Source organism: Castor canadensis, chromosome 12 (genome assembly GCF_047511655.1).
Source record: "Castor canadensis chromosome 12, mCasCan1.hap1v2, whole genome shotgun sequence".
Classification (NCBI taxonomy): Eukaryota; Metazoa; Chordata; class Mammalia; order Rodentia; family Castoridae; genus Castor; species Castor canadensis.
Window position 1 is genome coordinate 113,682,589 of NC_133397.1, and position 24,204 is coordinate 113,706,792.

A 24,204-nucleotide genomic window follows, 5' to 3' on the forward strand; every position below is an offset into this window, starting at 1 on the left:
GGTATGAGCCACTGGTGCCTGGTGTTAAGCCGCCTCTTGCTCCCAACCTGTGCCTCCAACACGGTGATCTGTACAAAGAGCTTTGAGGAGAGGAGGAACTGGAACAGGGATGCAGTGGGAAGAGGAGCACAGGCTGCAAGAAGAGCACAGAAGGAAGGGGTCAGGGTTCCTCACTGGCTGGTCATTTCTTTTCCTTTTTTTTTTTGGTAGTTCTGGGGCTTGAACTCAGGGCCTCACACTTGCTAGGCAGGTGCTCTACCACTTGAGCCACTCCACCAGCCCTGCCTGGCCATTTCTCCCTCAAGCACTCTCCTGTTTGAATATTAGGAGATGTGTTTTAAGGGTGGAGAGGAGAATCCCAGCCCCAGTCCCCCAGAAACTCAGCTAAGAAGCTGCAGGAGAAAGTGGTGAGAAATAGCCAGGCCCAGGGCCAGGGGAAGGGGAGAGATCAGTTAGCATTGGCTGTCATGGGGAACAGAAGCAGCTGGAAAGCAATGCAGGTAGGCATGAGGGCAGGGCCTGGGGAGAAGCCACTGCAGAGGGCAACTGGGGTGAAATGAACAGGAGGAGAAGAGCCTTGGTTAGAAGAGGAAGAGCCACTGTTTCCCCATTTCCCTTTGGGCTTTTACTATTTAATTCCTGGCCCCAGGGCAACTCACAGAGTTTCTCTGGCTTCTCCTGGAGATGTCACTTAATTGCCTTAAGATTCTTTTTGGGGTTTTTCCTTCTGAATTTCCTCAGATGGCCCAGCTTTACCCTGCAATTATAATGTGTTTTATTTCTCTGCCACCTAATTCAAAAGGGTCTCTAAAATACACTGAGGGCAGTCAGGTCTCCCTCTGAAAGCCTGGACCAGACCTGGAAAGATCTGTCCTCCCCTGAATGAGATTAGAGCAAGTGGTTCCTTTGCCCGCACACACCCTCCTTCCCAGAACACACACTCTCAGGCAGTATCTGAATTGCTACAAGATGGAGAGAGCTACTAGTAATTCCCTGGAAGAACACAGCCTCCTCTTAGTCCTTAGATTCCAAATACAGACTCTAAGGAGGGTAAATTGCCTTGCTAGCTCAGGTGAATTTGTATAACAGGTAGCTTTTCTCTTGTAAGAGAGACTGAGCTGACCACCTCTACAATCATCAGAAAATGCTCCATCTCTGAAACCTTAATTTTAAGCCTGCCATCCCTGGCTGTAAATCTGTTCTTTCAGCTTTTCTCTAAACCTGTCATTCTTCCTCAAGACCATCAGTCCCAAGCCCCTCTGAATCTCTCAGCCCAGGGGGACTTTCCTCCCTTTTCTGCATAGGGCTCCACTCCAAGTTTGGCCATTTGATCTTCCCTCGCCAGCCTTCTTGTGCTCTGTATGAGATTCCTGGTGCTGCCATAACAACAGATCCAAAGCTTGGGAGGCTTAACACATGAGCTATATATTCTCTCAACCTTCTGGAGGCCAGAAGTCCAAAATCAAAGTGTTAGCAGGCTCATGCTCCCTCTGAAGACTCAAGGGGAGGATTCTTCCTTGCCTCTTCAAGCCACTGGTGACTCCTGATGTAACTGGGCTGGTAGCATAGCTCCAGGCTCTGCTTCCATCTTTCTGTGGACTTCTTCCCTATGAAAGTGTGTCCTTTTCTGTCTTTTAAAATGACATCAATCATTGCATTTAAGCCCCAATCTAATCCAGTATGATCTCATACTGATTCTTACTTTAATTACATCTATAAAGACCCTATTTCCAAATGAGGTTACATTCCAAGGTTGTGGGTGGAGACTAATTTTGGAGTGATACCATTCAACCCACTGTAAACCCCAACTCCCCTTTTCCTTCTGTTGCAGTTGGCTTCCAAGTCTCCATGCCTGGCTCAATGACACAATTGATCCTCTTGACCTTGGGGCTGCTGAATTCAGCTTTTAGCTCTTCCTGCTCCTTACAACTCATAGTGCCTCTCAGGTACAAGACAGCCTGATCCCACAGCATCATCACGATCCTATCCCTCAGATGATTGAGATTGGTGGGCAGGAACTTCTTCAAATTCCAGCCCTAAGTCCCCTTCAAGTGTATTTTTACCTTCCCTTCCCTCTTAAGGAATATGAAAAATAAGGGCATGCCAGGAGCCAGTGGTTCATATCTGTAATCCTAGCTTGGAAGGCAGAGAGTAGGAGGATTGTGGTTTGAGGCCAGGACAAGCAAATATTTCAAGACCCTACCTCAAAAAATACCCAACACAAACACAAACACACACGCACACACACAGTCTGGCAGATTGGCTCAAGTGGTAGACTGCCTGCCTAGCAAGTGTGAAGCCCTGAGTTCAATCCCAGAATAGCCCAAAAAACAAAACAAAAAAACCCAAACAACAGCAAAAATCCATGCTCATAGCTCTGCTGCTTGAAAACCATTTGTATTTATGGTGCTAGCACTATGGCCTCATCTACAGTCAGTAAGACCATTGTTTTTTCAGAACTAATGAAGCAAGAAGAGCTTTCCATGGCCATGATATAGGATTTACATCCTAAAGTATACATTCTTTGGGTTGGTAAATAACCCCTCTAACCTGGCCTTAATCTACCTTTTACCTTTGTCTCCCACAGCCAACACTGACAGCCCAGTTAAACTGTCACCCAACCCAGGCTCTTTAATTTCTGTACCAGGGTGTTTTTGTTCTACTGGAAATGTCTCTGCCTTCTGCCTGCCTGGAAAACTTTGTCACCTTCAAGACTCAGTTCCAGTGTTACCATCTAAAAGCCTTTTTTTGACCATCTTCTCCTGGACCCCTCTTGTCTGCCACCTGAATCTCTTGTGTGGATTGTGTTGCCTTGTAATGATTTGTTTACATGTCTGTCTCTCTTCTCTCTTGATGTCAAGGACATTTCATCCATTTTTATTTCCTCCACCTCTAGATAATGTAGACGTTTAATACATGTTTGTTAATAAGGGTGATGAAATACCTCCTCAGCTCAATGACAGTGAGAAGAGTAGGATCTCCCCACCTTACTCCATCCCTTGTACCTGAGCTAAATGCATGTTCTTCTGGGTTAATGGGGTGTTATGGGTAGAATTATGTTGCCCCCAGTCTTACAGTTTGAAGTCCCAAATCCCAGAGACCAGAATGAAGCCTTATCTGACAAAAGGGTTAGTGCAGCTATAATTCATTAAGATGAGGCTTTATTGGACTAGTGTGGACCCTACTCCAATAGGATTGGTGTCCTTATAAAAAGAGGACATTTGAATGCAGACACCCACACATGGAGAATACCATGAGGAGAGGAAAGCAGACATCACGGGGATGGCCAGCAAACCACCAGAAGCTAGGAGGGAGGTATGGAACAGATTCTATCTCACAGCCCTCTGAAGAAACAACTCTGCTGACACCTTGGTTTTGGACTTCCAGCCTCTAGAAGAACCGTGACACAAATGTCTGCTGTTTATAACATTTAGTTTGGGGCACTTTGTTACAGAAGTGCCAGAAAACTCATACTAGGACAAAGGTGCTTGGAACAAGCAACACCTTTCATTTCCCTGACCTAACCTTTACCTTTCATACTCATGTGCCATCTGTCCCTTGCACAAACTGGGAGACGGGGGTGCTTATCAGTTACTATTGTCCTTACCATACAAATGTCAAGAACTGAAGCCCAAGAGAAGCTTATATGGCTTTCTCCATTTTTTTCATGGGCAGCAATAAGCCGGTTTGGGGCTCTTTCCACTGCCTGACAAGATTGCCCTTAAGGCAGCTTTGAGAAGACTGGGACATTCTGCATTTTGTGAAGTTATTTTCATTAGTCAGGAAGTGCAGCGTGGTTAGTCTCACCCTGAAGAGCCCATTAGAGGTATCAATTTCACTATGAACCCTGTAGGACCCTGCTTCCTCGGCCCTAAAGAGCATGGAACTGGCTAGGTGCTGGTGGCTCACACCTATAATCCTAACTATTCAGGAGACAGAGATCAAGAGGATCACTGTTTGAAGCCAGCCCTGGCAAATAGTTTGCAATAACCTATCCTGAAAATACCCAACACGAAACAGGGCTGGTATAGTGGCTCAAGTGGTAGAGTGCCTGCCTAGCAAGCATGAGTTCAAACCCCAGTACCACTCTCCTCTTTTCCCCCAAAAAAGAGCATGTAACTGTTTGGATTCAGCCAAGTTGGGGGGTCCAGGCAGAGGCACTGATTTGGGATACTCTGTCTGAGAGGCATGTCATTCTTGCCTGAGAAGCTTTCCACAAGGGTAGTCACCTCCTTCTCAAGAAGGGGTTCTGGGGACCTGCCCGGGCCTGCTGATAGCCTTCTCTCACCTAGCACCACCCCCACCATTCCCTCAGGTCCCATGAACACCCCATCCATGAGGTCTCCTTTTTTAAGTTGCTACCTCCCACTCATCCCCTGGTACTGTCCTCCCCACTCCACTAGATGAAAGGGGGCCAGCGTTCCCAGTGGTCCCTTCCTTTCTGCCTCTAGAGACAGACACACAGGCCATTTTCCTTTTTTTTTTTTTTTTTAAGTACTGGAGCTTGAATTCAGGGCCTATACCTTCAGCCACTCCACCAGCCCTTTTTTGTGATGGGTTTTTTTTTCAGATAGGGTCTTGAAGACTATTTGCCCAGGACTGGCTTCAAACCGCCATCCTCCTGATCTCTGCCTCCTGAGTAGTGAGGATTACAGGTGTGAGCCACCAGCACCCAGTTTAAGGGTTTTACTATGGCTCACTGCAAGGAAATAGAGAGGGCCTGATAGATATTTCAATGCTTTCAAAAATGTTAGGATGTTCCTTCAATTGGGATCCTGGTTTTCTTGTCTGGATGACAATTGCAATCTTTCTTATTCGGAATCTGTCTGACTTACTTTTTTTAATTATAGAGGTTTTGCATTAATTTATTCATTTGATTCTTCCAATAACCTTGTCAGGTTTTTGTGGAGGTTTTTTGTTTGTTTCTTCCCCCCACCCCTTGGTGGTACTGAGGTTTGAACTCAGGTCCTTGAACTTGCCAGGTAGGCTCTGTACCACCTGAGCCATGCCCACCAGCCTGCCTTACTTTTTGTGATATGAGGAAGATAATGTCCAAACAGACCACTGTTCTGAAGGCCACCTAACTGTGGGGGGAGGGGATTGTGATTTCTGGGACTTCAGGACTACCTACTTACCTGTCTGAAGCACTCCAAATACCACCTGGGTTCCTCTGTGGTTCTTTTTTTTCACTTTGTTTTGGTTTGGTTTTTGTGATACTGGGGCCTGAACTCAGGGCCTCATGCTTGAGGCAGGCGCTCTACAACTTGAGCCACTCTGCCAGCCCTCCTCTGTGTTTCTTAGAGTAAGGGTTTAGTTTCTTGCCTTTTTCATGTAATAGACCCCTCTGCGACTTGGGGAGGCCTCAGAGCCCCTGTCAGAAGAAAGTTTCTAAAGTTGAAAGGAAAATATATAGGATTATAAAGGGAGTTAGTTTATTTGAAATAGGTACCAATTTTTTAAAAAAAAATAATTGTGACATAATAATATATTTTTAGGGCTGGGTGTGGTGGCTCAAACCTGTAATCCTAGTTATTTGGAAGTCAGAGATAGGAAGGATCCCAGTTCAAGGCCAGGTTGGCCAAAAAGTTCAAAAGACTCTCATTTCAACCAATGGCTGGGCACAGTGGCTCACACCTGTCATCCCAGCTACTCACGGATAACCACATTGCACTGCAGTCAGGCCCGCCCTGGACATAAGTGAGACCCTATCTCAAAAATAACCAATGCAAAAAGGGCTGGCAGACTAGCTCAAGTAGTAGAGTACCTGCCTAGCAAGCATGAGGTCCTGAGTTCAAACCCAGTACCGTCAAAAGGCATCTGTTAGGAAAGTACCCATGATTTCTATTGACAAAGTCACAGTATTGCTATTACTTCTGTGACCTGTGCCCTACATCCAAAATGGAAGGAAATGTTGGGTTTGGGTTAGTGGTGAGTGAAAATAAAGATGTAATAATTTTTCCTCATTCAGGCTCATGGATCCAGAAGACTGAATTAAGAGCCCTTGCCCTAGATGGGTGTTTCTTAAACTTTCATGTACATGTGAACCATGTGGAAATGTAGAATCAGGGCAAAACATCACTGGTGTTTCAGCAGGTCTGGGTAGGCCTGAGGCTCTATGTTGTTAACAAGCTCTGCCTAGGCTGCTGGTCCCTGGGACAAGGTGCACTCCCGGAAGTGAAATGCTGGATAAAGTTCACCATCTAGAACCATTATGGGGTCTGAGAGCAGGAGCAAGGCTCTGAGGGTGGAACAGCAGACTTCATGGCTTTCACCATCGTATTATGATGACAAGGCTGTCCCAATGTGTCTCCTGCGTGCAGGAGACGCACTGTGCCTTGGGACACACATTCTCTTGGCAAAGATGCAGGGAGCCTGCAATTCCTTTAATGTTCCAGTTGGAGCCTAAACATAAGAACCTTCCTTTTGCCTGGCAGAAATCAGACTGGGAAAATTAGATAAGACTTAACTCAAGATTCAGGAATAACAGAGAAAAAACTGAATGTGCACCATAAAATAGGGCCACAGAATATGAATTCAAGACACCCTGGTGATGGGTTTTAAACACAGGATTTGTGTCCTAAAGCTGAAGCTTTAGAAGTAAGACTCCACAGGAGAGGCAGCAGTCCTTGTCAGAACATTCCTGAGGGAGTAAGAATTCCTGAGACAAATGCAACGACTGCCCCAAGTGTACTTTGAAACAGCATCCGAGATCAGGCGGCCTGACTTACTGTTCATTAAAAGAACACTGTGTACCTAGGGAGCTACAGAAAGATATTCCCAGAACCTTGAGCTTAAGTCACTTTCAAGAAAGTAAAGCAGCTAAGAGTTAATGAATGATGGACACACTTGGCCATTTGTAGAGAAGACCCATTTTCAGCAATGTTTTGGAAATGCAGACTGAAAAGACTGGGAAATACCCAAGCCTAAAATAGGTGATGGGACTAAATGCAGCTAGAAAGAGTTGTGAGCCAATCGATAGTTCTTGATCTTACTGAAGAAGGGCATGGGAAACGAAGGCCTGTGGTCTGCTAGAGCCCAGACAGGGTCAGTCAAAGGACACAAATAGCATGTCTCCAGTCCCACCTGAGAGAGACACCCAGGCTCTGAATAGAGACTCCCCTGCTGCCAGACATAGTTCATTACAATTTTCTATTCCACGACAAGATGTTCCTTTGTTGTGAACTCACTAAGCAACCTTCTGATTATTAGCTGTCCCCCAAAAAGGGATACCTGGTAATATTTGTCACCCATTTTACTTTTGTAATGTGTTCTTCAGTCTGTTAGAGTTCAGCAACTGTAAGTCAAAGCCTCTTGAATCTGAACTACGAATGTGCTTTTAAACCCAAAGTCTGGAATGGCAAAGCCAGGTAAGGGCCATCCACTGGTCTGCAGGAACCCAGTGAAGAAGCTTCTATCATGAGAGCTTTCTGCTTCCCACCATCACCCCTACAGATGTCAAAACAAGGTCCCTTTGTCCTTCAGCCTCTGACCAATCATCTGCCTAGTCAAGCCACAGAACAGATTGAGATTCACTTGGACACATCAGTGAGCACAGCCTTCCTCCATAGACCCAAGAGTAGAAGAAGGCCCAAATAACACTGGCTCATTGGGAGAAAGCACAGCACAGCCATCAAGCCCAGGCAGAGAGAAAACGAACAAAAGCTCTGATGTTTCCCGCCCATGGTCAAGTGTGGGTTTTGCTTCTCCCCCTAAAAAAAAATGAAGCAGTGAGGCAACAGGTGGAATTTGAGTTCAGGGACACAAGGATTTGTAAACACTGGGGGCTGGTTCTCACCAAGGGAGAAGCCATTACCGGCAGGGCAGGATCCTTTAGATTCATTCAAGGATGATATTTTCCTTTTATCTTTTTCTCCCCCCTGGGATCTGGAGAGTGATTGAGATAATTTACCATTTAATGTGGGCAGATGGCTTAATTAAGCTAAATCGAAAGGCAGTCACAGTGGCTCTGAGTGTGTGAATGACTTGGGGGTGGCACCTTGAGAGCCACCTGCCAGATGTGTCCTTATCCTCTGCCCTGTCTCCCAGACTGATCCCAAAACTCCAAGATGCAGGGTAAGCACTGGGTCACTTGCCTGCTTAGGTTTTCAGGATCCTGCTCCTTCTGTGGCTTCTGCCAGAGCAGCTTGGACAGTCCCTGGCTCATGAATTGGGAAATGCCTTTAGTTTTGTGGCCTGTCTCCAAGTCTTAGGATAGCAACAGCAGCAGAAGCTGGAATTGGTGGACCCTCCCAGAGGCTGTTTGGTTCTGGGTGATCAGTCACTTAGGGGATTGAAGCCATGTCCCTGTCCTCAGAGAACTCATGGTCAAGTGAGATACCAGACTCCTAGGCTTTTATAACCAGGGCCTAAGAGATCCCAGTCCTTCTGAAGTTTGCAAATGAGCAGTGAGGCCTAACACAGAGGAAGCAACTGACTGGCTAAGCTTCTCTAATTCCTCTTCCCTCCTCCCGTCCCCCTCAATTGAGCACAAAGCCCAAGTCCTTTCCCATCTCTCTGTTTGCAACTGAAGGGAGTAGTGGGAACCCCCAAATGGGCAGTGTGTTTCCCGGTCCCCTCATTCCAAGCCCACAGCTTTGCAGCTCATGGTCACTCCGTGTCATTTCCTGGGTGAATTCTGCTTCCACTGGTTATTGACCTGTCTTGTCTGCACTTGGCAAGTCTGGAGGCAGAAACCAACAACAAATAGCCCACCTTCTCCATCTCCCCCCACTCCAAATACCTTCAAATGATTGTTTGGCCCAGAGCCAGGACAGTATGACATTTTCCAAACCACAAGCAACATCTCTTGGCTCATTAGTTTCATTAACTTTTTTGCTCCAGAAGCCCCCTCAACACACCCACAGGAGGCTGAATCCAATGCCCTTAGCAGTGAGTTAAGGAAGGATGCTTGGGGCTCTGTCCAGAGCTGTTTGCCTCAAGGACAATACTAGGGGGTGGCTAAGCCAGGTAAAATTCTCCAGGCAACTCTGGGTAGGGACTGTAACACAGCAACTTAGACCACATAGGGGCCAGGAATTTCTACTGGGGACATCAGGGCCAAGAGAACTATGGTGGAGGACTGGGCCAAAGATGGTAGATTAGTAAATTAGAGGATCCAGGAACCAGGTGATGATGGATTGGTAAGGCAGGGGAACTGGGGCAGTGAACCAGGGTGGCTGGTGTCTTTGTCAGTGTTTTCTAGAGAGACACCTATTAGGATATATATCTATGTAGATAGATGAGAGAGGATTTATTAGGGGTATTGGCTCACATAATTTTAGAGGCTGAAAAGTCTTAAGACAAGCCATTTGCAATCTGGAGACCCTAAGATATCAGTAGCATTGCTCAGTACCAATCCAAACACCCCAGAACCAGGGAACCAGGTGTGATTCTTAGTCTGAAGCCGAAAGCCTAAAAAGCTGAGGGGCCACTGATGCAAGGCCTGAAGTCCAAAGGATAGAGAACCTGGGGTTCCAACGTCCAAGGGCAGAAGAAGAAGGGTGTCCCAACTCCAGGAGTGAGACAGAAAGAGAATTCACCTTTCCTCTGCCTTTTTGATTTTTGGGTTCTTTTGTTCTTTGTTCTACCCAGGTCCCTAGATGACTAGATGTGCCTGTCCACAGTGAGAATGGATCTTCCCCAGTCTACTGACTTACACACACTTTAATTGCCTCAAGGAGACCAAAGCTGGAGGTCCTTCATTCAGTCAACAAATTGTCATTGAGCCTTTTCTGTGTATATTGGGAAGGGATGAGTGAGTGAAACAGAATTTGCCATGGCCCTTATGGAGCCAATCTGGCTGAGGTTCTCATCTCATTGCCTCTTCCAACCCTCGCTGTCTTTACTTGAATGGTTCAGAGACTGGAATTACAAAATAATTAAAATTAGAATGGGAACTCTGATCAACTAGAAGTGGTTACGTGAAAGGCTGTGTTTAGCTATGTTGTAGCTCAATGTGGAAGGTGATTAGTGATGTCTGTCATGGCTGCAGGAGAGAGAAGTGGTACTAGACAGACATCCCATTCTTAAGAAAGGTGCATATTTCCTTGCATTGCAAATACTGTAAGAAAGACTCACAGCTTCGATTCTGAAGTCTTCCTTAGTACTATGAATCCAAGTTTGGGGGATGAGGTAGTAAAGAGCTGAGTCCCCAGCTCTGGGGAAGGTGAGTCTTCAGAGCTGGCAGACCTAAGTCCCAATGGAGGAAAGGAATGGACATGAGACGGTGACGAGCATGGCTACATACAAGAGCAGAGTCCATCAGGTAATAAGAGAAACCTGGCAGTGAGAAAAGCCCAATGATGGGTGATAATCTAGCTGACTGATGGAGCAATGTCATCATGGACTCTATCCCAATCCCATCATTCTCTCTAACTGGGAATGCCTTCCTTGTTGATGGATGTTCTACAGGTCCTGAGGGTAACAGATAAAGTGACACAGATAGCTCTGGGTCTACTTGGCTTGGAAGGTGAGCCCAGGAAGCAGGGACAAATATAGGTTCCCCTCTTGGTCCCTGAAACAAGGGAACTGGTTCTTTTTTTTTTTTTTTTTTATTCATATGTGCATACAAGGCTTGGGTCATTTCTCCCCCCTGCCCCCACCGCCTCCCTTACCACCCACTCTGCCCCCTCCCTCTCCCCCTCACCCCCTCAATACCCAGCAGAAATTATTTTGCCCTTATTTCTAATTTTGCTGAAGAGAGAGTATAAGCTATAATAGGAAGGAACAAGGGTTTTTGCTGGTTGAGATAAGGATAGCTATACAGGGCATTGACTCACATTGATTTCCTGTGCGTGGGTGTTACCTTCTAGGTTAATTCTTTTTGATCTAACCTTTTCTCCAGTTCCTGGTCCCCTTCTCCTATTGGCCTCAGTTGCTTTTAAGGTATCTGCTTTAGTTTCTCTGCATTAAGGGCAACAAATGCTAACTAATTTTTTAGGTGTCTTACCTATCCTTACCCCTCCCTTGTGTGCTAAAGCTTTTATCATGTGCTCAAAGTCCAATCCCCTTGTTGTGTTTGCCCTTGATCTAATGTCCACATATGAGGGAGAACATACGATTTTTGGTCTTTTGGGCCAGGCTAACCTCACTCAGAATGATGTTCTCCAATTCCATCCATTTACCAGCAAATGATAACATTTCGTTCTTCTTCATGGCTGCATAAAATTCCATTGGGGCACTGGTTCTTGTCATCAAAACTCAGGAGGTCCCAATTCCATAGTCTCCCATGGAAGCATATGCAAAGAGGCCAACATTCTTATAGCTTGACAGAAAGGAATTATCTACTCCACAGTCCCCCATCTCTGGCACATCTGACATTTTAAGCCAGATACTTTTTTGTTGCTGGGGCACATAAGGCCTGCACTTTGTAGGCTTCTGAGCTGTACTGCACTCTCACAACCAGAGTATCTCCAGATGCTGCCAAATGTCCCCTAGGGAGCAAAGTCACCGTTGGTTGAAAACACTGACTTAAATAACTTCACTATATGGCTAAAGAAACAGGTCCAGAAAGGTGACAGTCCATGGAACATTTGATCTGTTCTTTGGCGACCCTCCCTGGAGAATTCTGTAACCATCATTCTCCCCACCCCAACCCTACCACTGCCCATACAAAGACAGGGTCTTATAATTCTGCCCCTGGTGTCATCACAGCTATATAAAAAGCGTTTAGAGTTTGCCTACATTGAATTAGAGGAGGGTTGTGCTCTGTCCCCTCCCCTGGGAGTGCTGAGTTTGGGGGCATTTCACAATTTGCTTCTCACTCAGACCTTCCCTGAGTCTTATTTAGAATAAAATGTACCAAGCCTTAGAGGTGGAAACCCTGTCACTCTCAGCTCCCATGGCAGTGCCGTTGGCTTGAATGTCACATTTGATAGGTCTTGATTTTGAAGGGAATGAAGAACCTAAGTTTCATCTGAAGGGGAGGAATTTCAAGGTTAGTGAGTGATGAACTATCTTAGGGGTGAATATGGTGACTGAATAAGAAATGTTGCAGGCTGTCCATTTCACCAATAAACCTTCTTTTCTTTTTTTTCCTCAAAGAAAAGAACATCCCACTGTTAATTTGTTAGAGCTCAGAGTTGCCCAGGGCATTCAAATTGGCAGAGGGAATGGAATACCATTACTTTTCTATTATCTGCCTAATGCAGGCTTCAAGACCTGCTCCACATTTCCAGTTAAAAAGCAAGCAATTTCAAAGGCATTTTGCTGGCCCTGGACATTTGTGATGCTGTGTGTTCTTTCTTGCCTTCACTTATAATATCGCCCCTATCAAGTGAGCCTAAGTCCCTGTGATTACTGAAAGGAGCTGACTATATTTAGATCTTGGTGGAGTGTGAGGCAGTAGGTAACAATGAAAGCAGAGGCTTTGGGGAAAAGGTACTGCTTATAGGTTTCTTGCAATTCAATAAAACTTGAGTCTCTCCTTAACTAAAACTATGTGGGCTGTCCTGGGAAATACATATGACCCAGGTCTCTGCATGGTGGCCAGATTTGGGGGAAAACTCACTTTTTCAATTTCCCCCTGCAGTTCTACATGTGTCAGTCTTGGCATGGTGACAGGAGGTATACTGCTCCTGCCTGAGATATTAAGCTGTTGGAGCTGTTAAGACTCTTGTTTCTGTGATGTGTGGAATACAAAATGTCCTGCTTTCTCTGCTGGAGATGATGCAGTTGCATTTGGATGTATGGTAGGATTCACTCGTGCTGACTGCATGCTGAGAAACTGATAGTATAGCAGAATTTTCATGAGAAATGCATCTCAAGCACCCGGGAGTTGGAAGATGATTGGATGGTATTGGGGCAGAATATGGGGAGCAGGAAGTTGGTTTTTGCTTTTCATGGTCAATATATTGTTCCACAGGGGACAGGTGACCACATCTCTCTAGAAGAGTTCTGGTCAAGAGGTTCAGACTTTGGACCAGACTGGGGACTGGTTAGGGCTCCCTCTTCTTCTGACAGAGCCATATATACTAATGGCTCCAGTATGCCTAGACACCATGGAACCACCCCCTTTCCACTAACCCATTCTGCTGTAAAGGCCACAACACATACATTCAATTCTCATTGATGTGTTCGTTCTAAAGCACCCTGTGTCCCTGGGTTGATCCTAGGAACGTTGAGACACTGCACAATGGGTGCAAACTCTCAAGTCTGGGTGACTTCCTCAGAAAACTCAGAGCATCCGGTTCTGAGGATGACTGGTTCTGCTACTGGTTCTATTCAAACAAGTGGCTGTAGTGTCCCAACTTACCCCCAGACACCAATTACCCAGGAGGTGTTTGTTTTGGGTTCTTCCCCAGCATGAATGTGGGTGGTTTCACCTACATTCTTCACCTTTCCCCAGCCTCCCCCCATCACTAGCAGCACACATTGCCAAGATTTGCCAGAGTCAGGATCACCATCAGTGGGCATGGAGGAGAATGTTCACATAGGCATGAAAGTTCTGACCCATGGACCAACTCCAGTCAATTCTGCAGTTAGGTTCTGCATGCCAGGCCTGGCACTTGTCACAGTGGAGGGAAGAAGAGATGATAACTGCAGGTCCCTCCCTGTGCTTTCTGGAATCTTCCTTTTTAAAGAAAGGAAGCTAGGTAACTCTCACAGAAAGCAGACTGGTATGAAGTCTTAGTCACAGTGCTAACAGAGTGCTAGTGTTTGTCTCCTTCGCTGAACTATGGGAAGAACCATGTCATACTTGTCTGTTTCCTCAGCACCAAGCCAGAGTCAAGCCCATGGCTGTGTTCAATGTTTGTGAACAAGTGAAGGACCCAGCTGAGAGAGCACAGATTGCTTCCTCTCTGGGGACCACACCGAGTAGGTAAAAGACACTTCCTAGCCCTAACTAAATGTCCTCTTTCGACTGCCCAGCTCATTTTCTTCAGGAAGATTTATTCACTGTCACAGAGGTGCCGATTTCCTCCTTCCTCTCTGAGTTCAACTTCTTAATGGGCTTTCCTTCTGCCAAGGCCAATTGTCATGGGAACTGAGGAGACTTAGACAGACATCACCACCAGCTCCAGGGCCTTCCTTCAGAGATGTGGGAACAGTCATTCTTATAATCTATGAAATCAGATTACACAAAGATAAAGGCATTTTAGGATGGATTTATTGGATACAAAGGACAGAGAAGCACTCATGCAAGCCAAAATAAAGGATGTAGTTATTGTAATGCTATAAGGCAGCTTATGGAAAGAAAATACAGCCCAGTCTCTTAGAAATTGGATCTGAGAAATCTGAGCTCTTAAGAATTGAGACTCTCTCTCTCTCTCTCTCTCTCTCTCTTTCACACACACACACACATACACACACACACCATAAACAGCTTGGAGACATTTTTTCATTTCCTACATCCCCAATCATGGATTGTGAGTGAACTGTCCTGATAGGTCTTGTATCTCATCAGGAAAACATGGCATCCTATAGAGACATTCAATCTTTTCATGTTTTGTATTTGTTAAATCAGAGTCTGGCTACATAACTCAGGCTGGACTCAAACTCATGACTCTCCTGCCTCAGTTTCCTGAGTCCTGGGATTATAGGTGTGCACCACCACACCCAGTTAGAAATTCAATCTTGGTCATAACGTTAAGAGCTTCTGGCTTCCTAACTACACAAGCCCTCTTTGAAAAGACCTCTTTGAACTCTTTCTCTGGGGTCTCATTTATTTACAAGAATGGGCTACTTTGCTCTCTAAATATTACTCAAGACTCCTCTCTGCTTCCTGATAACTTCAGGTCACTCTTAGCCTTTTACACGTAAGCAGAGCCTCCTCTACTACCAGCTGCCTTCCCAAATCAATGTAAACCCAGCAAGCAAGAAGTAAGATTCCCGGAGCATGTGTAGGACTGTCTCCTCCTCACCCCAGGGCCCCAACCCCCTTCTGCCATACACTACACTAGAAACAGCTCCACAGGATTGTCTGCTTCTTGGCAAACCTGAACCTAAACGTTTCCAGGAGCAGCTAGCCCACTTTTTGTTGGAATACATCTAAGGAAGGCAAACGGTGTTCATTGGCAATGTACTCGTAAGCTGAAGCCCCTGTAACCAGGAGCTACACAAGTGTGGGTATTTTGGGTCGGAATGAACCAGTCCAAACAGATCTGGGCTCAGGCAAGCCTCACTTCCCATTTTTAGCTTTTTGCTCTTTAAGAGAAATTTTTCTAAACTGGATTTTCCTGATGAGCTGCCAGGATTCTGGATTCAAAATTATTCTCAGAAGAGTCCAGAGACCTGCGTTCCTGTTTTATCTCTGCTACTAGCCAATTGTGTGAACAGGGGCAAGTCCCTCCCCCACTGTAGGCCTCAGATCTCTCTCTAGAAAGAGGGAATTTGAAATAGATGATAGTCAAGGTTCTCTCTCTCTCTCTCTCTCTCTCTCTCTCTCTCTCTCTCTCTTTCTGTACTAGGGTTTGAACTCAGAGCCTCAGGTTTGCTAGGCATGTGCCCTACCACTTGAGCCATTCCACCAACACTGTTTTGTGTTGGGTATTTTTAAGATAGGGTCTTGGGAACTAATTTGCCCAGTTCTGACTTCAAACCGAGATCTTCCTGGTTTCTGCCTCTTGAGTAGCTAGGATTACAGGTGTAAGCCACCGGCACCTGGCCTATCCCACTTCTGAAGGTTTAACTTTTCTCTTTGCTCAGTTTCTCCAGAGTCTGGCTGGCCTCTTAACCTTACCAGTTCACACAAGAGAACTGAATGCCCTAGACTCAGCAGAGTGCCTCACTATTTGGGGGAGGGGAGGGGTTGTTGTTTAGTTTAGTTTAGTTTTGTTTTGTTGGTTATTTACTTCCTATTTCCATTCTCCTCCAGAACTATACTCCTCAGCATCCCTCCAACTTGTCCCCAAGCCTTCTTGAAAATATCCTTCTGGAGGGTTCCATTCCACACTAAGTCTACTGAAAGGCTGAGCTTTTATGTCAGTAAATTCCTCCATTGTCCCAAAATGTGTAACTCTCAACTGACACCACTTCTAGCCAGTCTGTAGAGGATGAAGATGCATTGTGGTCAAAAGGCAAAATCTGGCATCCTGTGGTCAGGCCTGAGGGCCATGATTGGTTGCTGACCTCTGATGCTATGTGGTTGGGTCAGAGGATCCAAGTCTGCTTCTATAGGCAATCCCTTCCAGTCTTGCAGTTCTGTTTCCCTATCACATAAGCCTCCGCTTGCCTTGCTCACCTGAGTTCCATTGCTGAAGTCCTTTTCTTGGACTTCATTTGCTCACCTTCCTTGTTTGTGTTCACAACCTCCAATGAGCATCTTATCTCCCTAACAAAGGCTAATAAGACACTTATGGGGGCCACTTGCAGGGCTCAGTGTGAATGTATGGACATAGAGACATTGGCTCTTGGAATGCCTCTTTCTCTCGGTGTCCACCGTGAGGCTATCAGTGTTTCTTCACTCAGCTCCTTAGCTTCGGTTTGAACCTTCCAGGCAGAAGTGAATATGCTTCATAACAGTTCTTCTCTTAAAATTCTGCAGTCCTTGTACCTCAACAGTGGATATCATAGAGGACCTGGGACCATATAGTACTGGAAGAGAAGGCCCAGTCTGCACTCAGTTTATTCCCAAAGGAAAGGGGCCAATGCAGCAGGTAGCACTCTAAGAGAAAGGGACCAGGGAGGAGAGTCTGAGGGCAGCATGACTCTGGTGATGACTGGAGGCATGGCTCAAGCTGTGCTTGCACACAAAACCCTGAGTTCAAACCTCGTTATTCTCCTAAAAGAAGGGGTAAGGACAAAGGTAGACTAGGTACTACCCACGACTTGCGGGAGTTGTTTGAACCACAGTGCTTTTCCAAGTGAGAAGGATGGAGCATCAATTGTTCTGACCTCTAGAAACTGCCAAACTACTGGAAAAGCTTCCTTTATTCATTCACAAATTCATTCATTCATTCACATATGTGATAAAGATTTATTGAGATTCTACCCTGGAGTATTCCACGTAGATGATATAGAAATAAACAAATCCTATTTCCTGCCTTCTAGGACTGTCCCTTGAGGGAAAAGACACATGGAAACAGATCATTAGAGTACCGTGGAGTACATCTTTAGGATGGAGGGCAGGTGGGGTAGGGAAAGTGCCAACACCCAACACTGGTAAGGAGGCAGAGCAACTGGATCACTCAGATCTTGCTGGTAGAAATGCAAAGTAATGCAACCACCTTTGAAAACAGTTTAGAAGTTAAATACACACTTACCTTACAACTCAGGAATCACATTCCCAGGTATTTATCCAGGAGAAATGAAAACATATGTCCACATAAAATCCTCTACAGGAACGTTGACCACAGCTTTATTCACGATTGCTCCAAAGTGGAAATAACTCATGTGTCCTGGCAAATCACAAGTGAACTGTGGCATAGCTATGCTTTGGACTACTACCTAACACTAACAAGGAGTAGACTAATGATACTTTCAACAGCACTGGTGAGTCTCCAAAGGATTATGCTGAGTGAAAAATGGGCAGACTTGGGTTTCATTTATGTGTTAATCTGGAAAAGACAAAACCAGAGGGGAAAAGTGGAAACAACCCAGATGGGTGGTTATGAGAAGCTGGGCATGGGGGAAGTAGGTGACTTCAAATGTGTATGAGGGAACCTTTTAGGGTGATGGAATTGTTCTGACCCTTGAGTAGGGTGGTAGTTATATAACCTTGTGTGTTTGTGGAAACATTTAAGAACTGTATACCCAAAAGACTATATTTTAGTTTGTGTAAATTATGGCTCAATAGAACTGACTTTAAAGCAAAAAGCCATGTGGTTTAGATCCTGGACTACAGGAAGGCCTTGGGAGAGGAGGGATTTGCATTCTCAGACAGTGACCCTTTCCAGGAGTGAGGGATAGAGGAAGTAGAAAGAGGAGGATTAAGAATAGTAACTCACTTTAGAAGGCTCAACTTGTTAAAAACAGAATGAGATGGTGGCCAAGGGCATGGCCTAATCCTAAAACAGGTTGACATGCAGTTACACTGGCCAGGGAAGGTGACAGAGCCAGATTCTAAATGTATTTAGGAGTGTGTTTACGGGGAAGGTGGGGGCATAAGGAGAGTGTTGGTATGTGGAATGCACAGATTCAGGAAGGACATGGAAGGCAGCAGGGGAATAAAGATGGGCCATCTATCAGCTGAAATCTGTGTGTGCATGCGTACCAATGCAGCACTGAGCCAGAAATGTAATTCTGTGCCTTGGAGCTTACCGGTCTGCTTCAAAGAAAACCCCTAGACAGTGAATGCAGTATAAATAGCAAACAAGCAAGCACAAAGCTCTTCTGCATCAGTTGTTGGCCTGAGGGCCAAATGTAGGTCCAGCAGCATGCCCACTCAGCCCCAGCCTCTCCTTGCTGTCTCCTTAGCTCCCAGAATGCCAGTGCCCTGCTCCCCAGCAAAGCCCACCCTACACAGGTGCCTGAGCCAACTACAGCCAAACAAGCGATGATTATCAGCCCTTTCCCCAAAGGCTGTGCCCACAGACACACTAATGGAAGCTAACAGGCCTCTGGGGCTACCACACTTTGTTTTGCTGCAGGCCCCTTGGAGGATGCTGTTTGCTTAGCCTGCCCAGCAAGCCAAGAAAGTGGGGGGCCCGGGAAATAGTAAGGGGACATCAAAAGGAACAAATATCCTCACGATGGTAGCACATCAAGCCCTGAGTCCTCAGGAGCCTTCAGGTACTGCCTCATATTGAGTTTCCTTGAGGTGCAAATGCCAAGGGCTTGTGGGGAAGAAATGGGGCCCATTGTCAGGAGTGAATGTTGGTGAAGGGGCCAGTCTGGACCTGAGTGGTAATAAGGGCTGGGACAGTCTTATAATAGGAGCAGTGGCTGGAGTTAGACCACTGGGTTCAAATCCCAGCCCTGTCACTTTTGGGTTCTGTGTCCTAGGCAATGTATTTAACCTTTCCTTATTTACAAAATAGGAATAGTTTTAGTACCTACTTCCAGGATCCCTGGGGAAACTAAATGAGTTATCCTACATAATGTGCTTAGAGCAAGCCTGGCTCAAAGTAAGGACTCAATAAGGGTTACTAACAGTAAAGGATTATGTTTTCAGAGTCCCCAAGGAGTTTCAAGAGCCTCCAAGAAATTCTTCCTCCTGCTTATAAAGAAAGTGATGCTCTGGTGAAGGCCTTGCTTATGGGACCAAGTGTGATCTGTGCTCCACCCTGCTCTCCTCACTCAGCATCCAGGGTGCCAACCCAACCCTGTGAGCACAGTCACCCCACCAGGAACCAGTCCCTGCTCTGTCTCTAGTTAATACCCCAGCACCGCCAACCCAGTCTCTCCATGCTATCTGGAGAAGAAAGTCCAGCACTAACCTGTCTATCCCCTCCTATGAGGGCATATAGCCTCTCTCCTGGCTATGAGTTCCTCCTTGGGGCTCCAAAATAGGCTCTCTGGGCTAAAATGAGAGATTATGATGGCCTGGGCTCTGTCTCCAAAACACAGATGGTTAACATGTTGACACAAGTATGTTGTAATCCAAGAAACTCAAGCAGCCTGGAAAAGAGTGAGAATGATTGTCCTCTGGGTTGCCTGGGGACAGTAGTCCTGCTGACCTCTTGGGCAGTCCCCTCTGAATGCTCCTTTGGGCTTTAACAAGGTCCTCTTCTGGCAGCATAGGACTTGACTTCTAGAGGATATCTTCAAGGTGGGGAATTTTTAAGTTTAATTTATTTTTTGCTGCTGTTGGGAGATCCAGGGAGACCTAGAGTTCTACTGTTCACCTATTGGCCAGTTGCAAACCTGTTTTCCAGTTTAGGAAGAACCTAAATGCTATAAAAGAGAGCCTTTTTTTCCTGGGAATTCTCAGAGTAAAAGGGATAAGGTAAAATAAGTATAAAATAATTATGGCATTAATAAATTATTATTTTTTTTTTTGAGACAGGGTCTCACTATTGTGAGAAATATGCTTACCTATCTAAACTCAAAGAATGGACTCAGAGACACATGGAGTATAATGCAAGTGAGACTTTAATGGGAACCTTGCAAGATTGGGTACCTGATGAGCAGATCCCTACAAGCTCTTACAATAAGCGTTATATTGCCTGTGTGCAAGCCCCTCCCCCAGGCTGAGTACTATGGGGTTTACATTCTTTTCACTGATGTCACCTAATTCTGATTGGGTGATTTAAAATATGCCTCTTGGCACTGGTTAAATTTTAGAGGTAGGCTTTAGGTGGTTATCTGCCTTTGTGGTGGGAAGGTCTCCATGTGAAATGTGCTTTCTGGCACATTCCCTCACTCTATCTCGATTTACCCCAGCCAGTTTAAGTTCCCTTGTCAGTGGTACCTCCCCTGACTTCCTTCCGCAAGCTGATATGCAAGTAAGAGGCCACGGTTAAATGCCTTGAAAATGGACCACTACTGACTTTATTTCTAACACTATGTAGTCCAGGCCGGCCTCGAACTCCTGGTCATTTTCTCAGCCTACTGAGGGCTGGGATTACATCTGGCTCTCACAAGTTATGTTTTTATACTGAAACTGGTTTTGTTTTGTTTTTTCTTCTCCTTCTTCCTCTCCTCCAATGCCTTCTATGTGAAGTAGTCCAGGAAATACCATCTCAAATATGTTGTTTTGTCAGTACGCTAATTACTTTTAACTGAGGGCCCTTGGGGAACAGCAAATGCAGGCAGAGGCTTTCTCTGAGCTTCCCTTATCTGACTAAAGAAGATCCCCTCAAAGGAACACAGTTGTCATGAATGCCCTCCCAGGGAATCTCATCAGCCAGAGAAAATTAACTGCCTCACAGGAGAGAAGGCTGACAGCCCACCGTGCCAGACAGACTTTGTCACAGGCTATCACCTTTCTCCGGAGGCCCTTTCCTCTTTCTACAAAAATCACTTACTCTCCCCTAAGTTGCCTGCATCCCCCCCTCCCCTCTCCCCTGGGAAGATCATAGGCTTCTAGATCTTACTGGATTTGGGGGGTCCACTTTTCTTTCCTCTGAAGTCCCTGTACGTAACAAATGTGAGCAAAGGTGTGTTTCTCTTCCCCTGTTCATCTATCTACTCAGTTTATTTCATTGACTCACTTTGGGAGCTCTTGGAGGATAGAAGGAAAGTTTCCTTCTTGTTCATATGCAAATTCTCTTCCAGAATTCTAGTCTGCTCAGTTCAGTATTGGAGACAGACTTATTTTTCTGTCCATTTGATTTAGAGAATGGGGGAGCTTTGTATCCAAAGAGCAGCCCAACCCCAGAGGTAAAGGGCAGACACCCACCCAAAGCTTAAAATGCAGACCTCCCATCCAAGGCTTGAAGTGTTGGTTTTGTTTTGGGGAAGTAGTCTTAATTTTCGCCAAAGTAGTTTCTCCCACTGCAAGACTATTTCTTCTTCTGTGTATAAAATTGAATTTTGAACCTGACAGTCACGCACATGAAATGTACCCCTCTAAACTTAAATTCCTTTATGTAAGGCCCCTTTAAGCCCCATAAATAAATGTGGATCAGATGATGGCCCTGCTAAGAGTGGCCCACATATTTCTGGGCGTCTATCTGTCTGTGTTGCCCAGGCGTGCCCCTACTTACCCTTGGTAATCCTTTATAGTTCAAGGATGCCAAGGCAAGTATCAGTCACTCTATCTCCAGCAGCAATCTTAGACAGCCAAGGAAATGTCACCCTTAGAAATAAACAGTCCTAATATTAGCCTAGACGTGTGGACATGTTTCCTCAGCAGGTGTGGTTAAAAAAATTTAAATTGTCATGTATTTTTAAAGTTTGCCTCATGCACAAAATCTCCCAGGATGTCACTAAATGTCTTTTGGCTCAGAACAGCTGTTATTACCATATCTCTTACTCAAGGGATGAGGTAGCATCCAGTACTCAGTTCCCTGGGCTCATGGCAGCCCAGTGTCCCACCACATCTGACCTCACATGTCCCTTTTGCAACCAGGAGGACAGCAATTCTAGGGCTACAGCCCATGGACATCCCTCCACCATAGAAAAGCATTCAAGTGGCAGATGCAGACAGGTCACCAAAGCAAGCCCCAGATATCACCCTGTCACCACAAGGCTCGTGTATAGCACACTATTATTGTTCACAGTGTTCTCTCTGCTCCAGGTGCCACATGGTTTAGTTCTTACAGATTTGACAGGCAGGCAGGAGTGACAGGGCATCCTTATCATGACAGATGTGTGTCATAGTGCCAGATTGCACAGGTAAATGTGAAGACAAACACTTCGAGGATGGAGACTCCCAAAGATGACTGAGGTGAGGACCAAATGGCATGGGAAGGAAACTGAACCTGACTGGGATTCTGTCCCAAACCTAGACCTCAAACAAGTGGGGAAAAGAAAGGCTCCTGGATAAGAATCACGAAGGCAGGTGAGAAGGTTGACAGAGACCAAATGAGGCAGAAGCATAGCTATATTGCAAGGGGTTAGAGCTCATCCTACAGCCTTCCCGCCTTCAGGAAGCCAGAGTAGGATAGGAATTCAGGTCTTGCAATGGTAGGGTCTAAGAGGAAGAGAAGTCCCTGTTGTAGGGAGTAGTAGATTCACATTCACAAGTGCAGCATCCCAGAACAAAGAGGCAGGCACTAGGGCAGGCGAGGGTGGGCAGAGGCATGAATCTGGATGGAACAGAAAACCAGCGAGAAGCTTCTGACTGCATCAGAGACAAGTGCACTCCTTTTGATAAGCCAGCAATGGAAAGGATTGGGTTTTTTTTTGAAGTATTCTTTTTTTTTTTTTTTTTTTTGTGGTACTGGGGCTTGAACTCAGGATTTTCTATTTGCTAGGCAAGTGCTTTATCACTTGAGCCATGCCTCCAACCTTTTTTGCTCTGGTTGTTTAAGGAGATAGGGTCTCACATTTTTGCTCAGGCTGGACTGAACTGCGATCCTCCTAAACTTCCCGTCATTGCTGGGATGACAGGTGCACACACAACACCACACCCAGCTTTTGTCCATTGAGATGGGGTCTCACAAACTTTTTTTGCCTGGGCTGGCCTGGAACTACAGTCCTCCCCAATCCCAGCCGGTAATCTTAGGTTACAGGTATGAGCCACCACTGCCCAGCATCTTATTTTTAAATGTAGAAAACATTCTGTTTTTTTAAAGTATGCATGTAATTTCTAGCACAGAAGGAAGTTCATTTGAAGACTGAACAAAGGTCAAACAATATTCCTTTTTTTCAGTTTACTCAAAGTATGTGCATGTGTATACTAGGAAGAAAGGAAATTCAAACCTCACAGTAAAACTTAAGCATATTTTAAGACAAAACCATAGTATTTTGAGACAACAATATAGCGTTAGCTCAAGTTGTCTTAAGTGTCTTACAGAACAGTGTCTTACAGAACAGGATCATGACCTGCTTTTTTTTCTTAACCTGCTTTTTCTGTTTCCTGAAGGAGTTAATGGAATCATTGAAACTTCAAACTAAGAAACAACGAAGGAATTGGGAGATGTGGTCTCCTCGTTTTTAGGGGTTTGCCTACAAGTTCTCCCCATTTCCCCCACCTTTGGATATTGCTTAACTATGGTGAAAAGAGTTCTGAAAATGGTTTTCTTTGCTTTCTCATGAATTTGTGTAACCACTGATGCTAAATGTTGCTGTAATATGAAAAATGGCTCGTGATTTCTCCAGTTACTCATATGCTAGAAACAGAATACATTATATGAAAGGTATAATGTAATTTTCACACAAAAAAGAAGGCACAGATGTGAGATGGCATGTCAGAAGCACCTAATGATTCCAATGAAACCCAAAGGTGATTCCTTTAAGCAAACAGGAATATTTGTATAATTTTCTATTTTGTAAGCATTTATTTTATACTTATTATGCTTTTATTATTTTTTAAGAAATGGAATAGAAATTTTGACAATTCCTCATCTGAAAGATTTTAAAACAAGATAAAAAAATTTGTTTCCAACTCTTTCTTTTTTTCCTTTTTTTGGCAGTGCTGGGGTTAAACTCAGGGGCTAGTACTTGCTAAGCAGGCTGCTCCAGTAGCTTGAGCCACACCTCCTCCAACTCTTCTTGAAGTGTTCATGTAGGAGCACATTAAAGATAAAGTAGTCCCTTGATGTTGGAGGGGAATTGGTTTCATGACCTCCCTCAGATACCAAAACCTGTAGATGTTTAAGTCTCTTATGTAAAATGGCATAGTAATTGTATATAACCTATATGCATCTTCTCCCTGCAAAATACAAAATCAAGCAAAAAGAAAAACCTAGACAATCCTGTCATATACTTTAGGGCATC